This window comes from Aphelocoma coerulescens (genome assembly GCF_041296385.1).
Source record: "Aphelocoma coerulescens isolate FSJ_1873_10779 chromosome Z unlocalized genomic scaffold, UR_Acoe_1.0 ChrZ, whole genome shotgun sequence".
In the NCBI taxonomy this organism is placed as follows: Eukaryota; Metazoa; Chordata; class Aves; order Passeriformes; family Corvidae; genus Aphelocoma; species Aphelocoma coerulescens.
Window position 1 is genome coordinate 26,906,726 of NW_027184085.1, and position 7,213 is coordinate 26,913,938.

At 41.0% G+C, this 7,213-nt stretch overlaps 1 long non-coding RNA gene across 1 annotated transcript; it reads right to left on the reverse strand.

Moving 5' to 3' along the window:
- Positions 1-847: 847 nt before the first annotated feature.
- LOC138103398 (uncharacterized) lies at positions 848-6,617 on the reverse strand. Its single transcript, XR_011147718.1, has 5 exons — positions 6,418-6,617; positions 6,204-6,306; positions 4,152-4,286; positions 2,875-3,027; positions 848-1,167 (listed from the first exon to the last, which is right to left on the reverse strand). It is a non-coding gene; the product is annotated as an uncharacterized lncRNA (long non-coding RNA).
- Positions 6,618-7,213: the final 596 nt, after the last annotated feature.

Below are 7,213 nucleotides of genomic sequence, written 5' to 3' on the forward strand. Positions count from 1 at the left end.
AAAGCCAACACTCATCAGGAAGTAAATATGGCAACACGTGCACACCAACATGGAAGGTTTCCACAAGGACAACAGCAACAAAAGGAAGACCAGAGAAAACGTGGCCCCACTGCTCAAGTGGGCAGGGAGCCCTGTGACAAAGGCCACAGAAGTATTCAATGTCTTCTTCACCTCTCTCTTTACTGGTATAGCTTGCTCTCAGTAATCTCAGGGACCACATTTACTCCCAGTGGAGGGTGATCAGGCTAGGGGATATATATATATAAATAAACTGTACCTACAGGCATCCATGGCCCTGATGCAATGGACCCACAAGTGCTGGGGGTGCTGGCCTAGGTCATTACAGGCTGCTTGCAATCAAAAGGGTGTGGAGGAGAGAGCTGGGAGGACTGGGAGGAAGCAAGGGTCTCTCCTGTCTCCAAGAAGGGGAATGGGAATCTGAGGAACTAGAGCTTGTGGAGTCTCACCTGAATCCCTGGGAAGGCGGTGGAGCAACTAATCCTGGAAACCATTTCAGGGACAAGAAGGCATCTGCAAGTAGTTGGCAAGGACTTACGAAGGGAAAAAACCTGCCTGACCAACCTAATGGCCTTCCACAACAAGGTGACTGGCTTGCTGTATGTACCATAGGAAAGAAAGACTGGGAAATAGTCAGAACAATGGCCAGAGAAAAACTAGGTTCCTGCTGTATGTAATAGATTCAAGAAATGTTTACTTAGCATAAATTTGGATGCTTGCTGGATAATTTTTATATTAGTGCTGACAGCTGCTTGCTGTAGCAGATGAAAGTACAGTGCTGCTGCCCTCTTTGTGTTTCTTTCTTACTCTGGTACTGAGTCTCCATTAGCATTTCTGGAGGAGTAAATACGTTGATTGGGAAAAGACGACTTTCTTTTAAATATTTGACATGGGTGTGTTATCAAGACATCAAGAGGAAAATGCAAAGATAAAGGAGAAGCTGTTTGTCACTGTCTGCATCTTCAGACACCCACCACTACAAAAAAATCTGCTTTATTTTTAGGAAGAACCATAACAGAGCTGACTGCCACCAAGTGACATCTCTTTTATGAGTGGACTGTGTTCAGCAACTAAGGTGAATTTTGCTGTAAGAGTTGAGGAAATGTTCCTCACTTTTGACCACCTCATTTTCTGCTTTGGTCACTGTACCTGCCAAACAAAGGAAGGCAAAAATATGAATAAAAACAGATAAACTACCACAAATATCCAGAGTGGGACCTGCATCTAACAAAAACTAGTATTAGATACATTAGAAGAACATGCACGAAAGGCTGTCACTAACAACTGATCACAAAAGAGAAGCCTTTTATAATTTTTAACATTCTTATGGCAATGGCACAATGATTTTTTTTTTTAATAGTAATTAATTTTTGACAGCCTTCTGTAGCAGGATGCCATGCTGCCAATATCTGTTATCCAGTCCTTCCTTAATCCTCCAAAATTACTGGTTTCACTTTTAATTTGTGACAATAGGTTCCATATGGGTTTATCTGTATGAAACCATTTCCTGATACTAATATGAAATGCTTTTCCTTTCTGTTTGTTCCTGTTCTACTATTATAAAGGCCAAATAAAGAAGGCTTTCCCCAGAATTATCACTCATATTTTACCTTTCTGTGGATTCCTCTTTTTCATCATGGGTGAAATCCTGCCTGGAGAGAACTACTACAGTGACTTCTTTGAGCAGTAGTATCTTTTTCCCTTGATTCTTGAGCTACTGACTTTCTCATTTGAAAGAAACTTTGCTTAACACCTCAGTGCTCTGTCATTCTGTCCTGGGTTGCAGTGTATTCTATTACCATCCTCATGAGCTGTTGAAACCAGCTGGGGCAGTGTTTCCTTGCCTCCTCCCCCCAGACTATCTTGCTGTTAATGGCCCATCATTGTCCTGCCCATGACTCAGAGATAACTCCCTCCGGACCATCTTCTGTTAATGAGCCTTTTCAACACTTGGCCTCATGACTCATCATCCCATTGTGAGATGCTCCACCCAGAGGGAGGAACCAAGCATCCCATCGTGGATATAATCTGAGACTGAGCACCAGAGATAACCCTTCTCCACTGGATCTCCAGAGGACAGGACCTACAGAGCCACCACCGGACCTTCTGAGGAAGAGCAGACCTTTTTTATTCTACAGGATCACCGCTTCAGAGGACTGCAACCACCACCCTGCCTAACCAGAACTCAGGTTGTATCTTGACTCTGTCAGTTTGAACCAGTGTTTTCTTTTAGTCTTTCTTTTTTTTTTTCCCCTTTTCTTTGATTTTTCCCCATTAAATTGTTATTCTGACTTGGTGCCTCCCACTGGTTTGTTTTCAAACTAGTACACATTCCTTTTGTTCTTGTGTTAGTGTTACATCTGTCTTGATCTACAGTGAGCAAAATCAAATGTTTTTTATAGACTGTACCATCATTGTGGCTATCTGTATTATTTGCTTGGAATAGAAAAAGATGTGTGCCTGAGTGGGAGATGAAAAAAGACTATTAGATGAGATATATTAGGAAGTATCTAAAAGACTAGTACTGCCAAGTTAAACTTTTGATTTTAAGTGGATTTCTGTGTATTAAATTTATATGCACCCAATTATGTAGAGGAACACTTTCTGTAATTTCTTTCAAAAGTTTGATCTGTGTAAAAGCTGAGTAAGGTCAGGTGTTTCTGAAAAATTTCAGTGGATACAGGACGTCAGTACAGATGCCCAAGTAATATTGGTATTTCTGGCTTTGTGATGGGCAACATCAAAGGCATGAATGCTTCTCTAGAGCTGCAGGTGCCTCACACTTTGGGAAGTTATACCCCAACTGCTCCAGGACAGATCATGGGAAACAGGAGTCAGCAAACCAGCAGCCTTTACCTGGAATTGATGTGTTAAAAGATGTTTTCAAGAATTGTTTGGGGTTTTTTGCATGATGTTGCCTTTGTGTAGAAACATGCTCCTTGTAGGTACCAAACTCCCAGATGACTGGCACTTAATTTCTCTCACCTGTGTTTTCATGATGAAGTACACCTGCCACAGGAAAAAGACAGTAACTTGAAATGTTTAGTCTTTGTAGGGGGTTTCAGTCCAATTAACAAAGTAGGCTAATTCTGATGAATGCGTTTATCTTTGTGACACATCCAGGCAATCTAAGTAGGACAAGGAAACTGATATACTGCTGATCCTAAAGTGATACTTTAGGCATTACAAGCTTACCTACTACTGTCTATGCAAACAGTAACTATATCCTTGCCCTTAGCTGACACCAATGAAACTCTGTTTGTGCTGTGACTAGCTTGAGGTCTTCAAAACAGACACAAAATTCATAGGAAGACCTAGGAAAATTTTTCTGCAGTTTTTCCATGCAGCTCCTTCTCTCCTCTTAAACGGTGCAGTGATAGAGAAGATATTTGGCAGACAGAGAACCACAGCCATGAAAGAAGTGAAGTTCAGTAAACATCTGAGAGCACGACTGTGTCACACAGTTTGGAGAACAACCATTTTCTATGAGGTAGGCTTTTTTAATGAGGATACACTGTGTTACTCAGGCTAGAAATGAAAAAGAAAACATACCAGGAGGAAGTATCTCTGTGTGTGCTACTTGAGAAGCTCCTGTCCTGTATGATGTGTGTGGTGCTCTCTTTGTTCTCATAATGACAATCCAACAAGGAGGGGTCAGGGGCACAGTGTTCTAGGATTAGAAGTTTGTGTTGTACAGGGACATTGGTGGGAAGCTGTCATTTTAAGTGTATGAAAGATACAGAGAGCAGTAAAAGAGCAAACACTTAGGCAGTACAAGTTATGCAGTGTTTCAGTAAGAAGTGGGTTAATTTCTGGCTGTAATATTGTCATTCAAGTTGTGGGGTAAAAGGCTGAATAAAACAAAATTAAAGTGATTGCCCAACATGTATCTTTATTTACATCTTTGTCCCCTAGACTACTTCCTTTCTTGGGAATTTATCTCATGCACTGCATTTATGTCATGGTCATCTTAGACACAGATTCCTCTTGGAATCTTTTGTTTTGTGGATCAGATACAAAACAGTAATAGGTTTAGGTTTGGTAGTTGTTTGTTGATTTTTTTGACTTAATTTAAATTGTCACTCCAAAGAGATTTCATCCTATACAGTGTAATACAGCAGTGTTTTTGTTACCTGCTTTTATTAAATGCTAAGCTCAAAATCCTCTCCTATGTCACTTGCAGTGAGTTCTTGCTTGATGCACTCCCTACAGTTCTGCCCAGCTGCTTTGTATGAAGTCTTGCAATTTGTCTCTAATGAAAGCATTGCCTTCAGAAAAAAAAAAAAAAAATCAATTCTTGACCAGGAGAGAGCAAGAAATAAAGAACCCACCATTGTTAATAGTTGATTCTGGAATTTAACCTTTGCACTAATTGCAGCAGTGTTACTTTTATCTTCATAACACAAGCAAAAAGGAATCCCATGTCAGTGAGTTTATAAATTCTATTTTGAATGAAACTTCAAGCAGCACCATTCCAGAGTAAATGTGTACGATCTGAAATCATTAGACTGGATTCACTCTTGGAGTACAGTTCTGCTGAACCCTGCTGAGCAATACTGGTAATGTTATAGCCTCACAGACACACATTGCCTCATCTCTTGTCAGAACAAGTTATACCCCAGACTTGAATTCACACTAACCCAGCTGAAGTTTGGCACAGCTGTGCAACACTCCTTTGCTGTTTCCTAGTCAATCAGACTCATTTACTTTATTTCTGCAGCATAACCCCATTAATTAAAACCCCAGTTCATGGGATAAACATCTAGTGATTTTGCCTTTAGAAAAATTGATTTGCTGATGCATCTCCACCAGTTGAAATCTTTCCCTTCTGATGCATGGAGGTGAGAAGGGAAAGAAGAAAGTGTAATAGTACTAACATCCCTCAGAAAAAATGATTAAGATGTATTAAGGCAATTGTGAAGAAATAAAGTTCACCAAAACAGAGCATTCTCATAAGCCTCACGTCTTGTGCATTGCAAATAATTATACCTTTCCTTTGGCACTAATCTAACAGAATTATTATTCTATGCTAACAGCCATTTGTATTAACATTCTCCCCAGTTATGTCCACAGACATTCATAACAACATGCTGAGTACAGAAAAGATTTGCAAATGTTCTGACTTAATTTCATCTGTTTAGTATTGGACTCGCTTTTCAAATTCAGACAGGTAGACCAGTCTGGCTCTTATTAAGCTTAATGTACTTTGAACATTGATTTCAAAGGAAGCAGCACTGGACTCCTGTTGAACATGACATTTAAAACAAAAGTGGTGATGAAGACCTGCCAGTCTGCAGTATGTGTATGAATAGAAGGTAGGTTACATAAGATGCTTGCCACTAAGGAGAGGCATATCAACTCTCTGGTTTGATTTCACACCCAACTTTTATAGCACTGTTTGATAATACATGAAAAATTCCTGGACCATATCTTCTGCTTATGTAAAACCTGTGACTTCCTAAGAACTGGTCTAACACGTTCTCTAGGTGAGGACAGGGCTATGAGGCATGCTGCACTACAGACAAATATGCACTTTGTCCTTACAAGTAACTAGCTGTATGCCTTTTTAAGATACAGCATTAATTTTGTTGAAAGCAATACCTCTTACCACAGAGTCACAGAATGGCTGAGGCTGGAGGGAACCTCTAGAGGTCTTCTGCTCCAGCCCCTGCTCAAGCAGGGCTACCTCGAGCTGGGTGCCCCAGATTGTGTTCAGATGCTTTGCTACCTTTAGGTGTTTTACACACACTGACAAGATGTAGGTGTGTGTGCTTCTCTGAACAGCTTCCTGTGGGGATGATATAGGATCCTTTTGTTGTTTTGTATTTCCCAGCAACACAGTTATAATACTGATAGTACTGTTACAGACTGAATAAATAAATTAGAAAAAAAACCCCTAACTGCTGTGGATTTGAACATTGCACATGCAGATGTTTCGGTATTGCAATGTAAGTAAAAAGATTTACAGGATGACTGTCACAGACAAATTCTGAAGTGCTACCATCTTTTTTGAAGAATTGACTCTCAATTTTGATTCTCTTACTGTAAGCTCAAAATAATCAAGCTGATCCATGCCTTGATTATCTCGTATGAAGCAAAGCACTCATATAAGAGCCAAGACTTGATTTATGTGCTAATTGCTATTAGGACAAAGAGAGATGCGTTATTTGAGGGTTCTGACCTACCTTCAAACACATGAATGAAATTTTTGTTTGAAGTCAAGATACTGCTTCTTGGATGCCTGTCTGTGAGCAGGCTCAGAGACACTGCCTTTTCCAAGGGACTCTCCTGAAGAAAAGACACATCAAATGACATGGGGACTCTAGAGCAGTTTTCCAAAACGCTTAAGGCAGGTTCATATAGCTCCATCCTACTCCTAAGAGAGCATTGCAAACTTGCCTTGTGCTTGGGCTCTGACAGCAGAGTAAATCAAGGCCAAGTGGTGTAAAGTGCTCCCATGATTTCTTTCCTGGCTTCTATCTCTTCTGTCAATCCCGTTAGACCAGATTGGCTGGAAATGTTTAAGTGATGCAAGCTTTGCTACACCCCCACCTTGGCAAACCACATCTCCAGTTGCTGTTAGAGCTCTCAGAGGTCCCCTTTTCAGGAACAGGTGAGCAGTTAATTAGTTGGAGAGATTTAAATACAAGGTCAGACTTCATGAAAGGGGAAAGACCACAGGAGGATCCCCAGGGTGGGTACAGCTTGCAAACAAAGCACAGGTGATTCAGGCCTTCAGGGCAACTGATTGCTGTGGTTTAACCCCTTGCTGGTGTGGATAGGCAGAGAACTGTTCCCAAAGCTTTAATGTGCCACTAGCTAATGTAAAGCAAGGCCAAACTGGGCTGATAAACCCTTTCTTGAGCCAAGCAGCTGTTACACTGATTCTGCACTTGGTCCAGCCTCCTCTCACGTTTTCTCTCCTGACTTTCTGTCAATCCATCTGTCATCTGCTCACTCCAGTGTCCCCAAGGACTAAGTGGTTCTCAGTACCAAAGAGGGCACCAAAGAACATTGGATGGCTCCCAGGCCTGCTCACCCAGGCCTATAACATAAATGGCATTTTAGCAAAAAACACAACACTTAGAGGTGGAGGTGTGTTCAAAGCAGAGGCACGGGGACTCAAAAAGAGAAAACAAACCCCTGAATTGCTAAAGCCTGCAGGTAGTGTGTCTTTCTTCAACACCCAACAGCA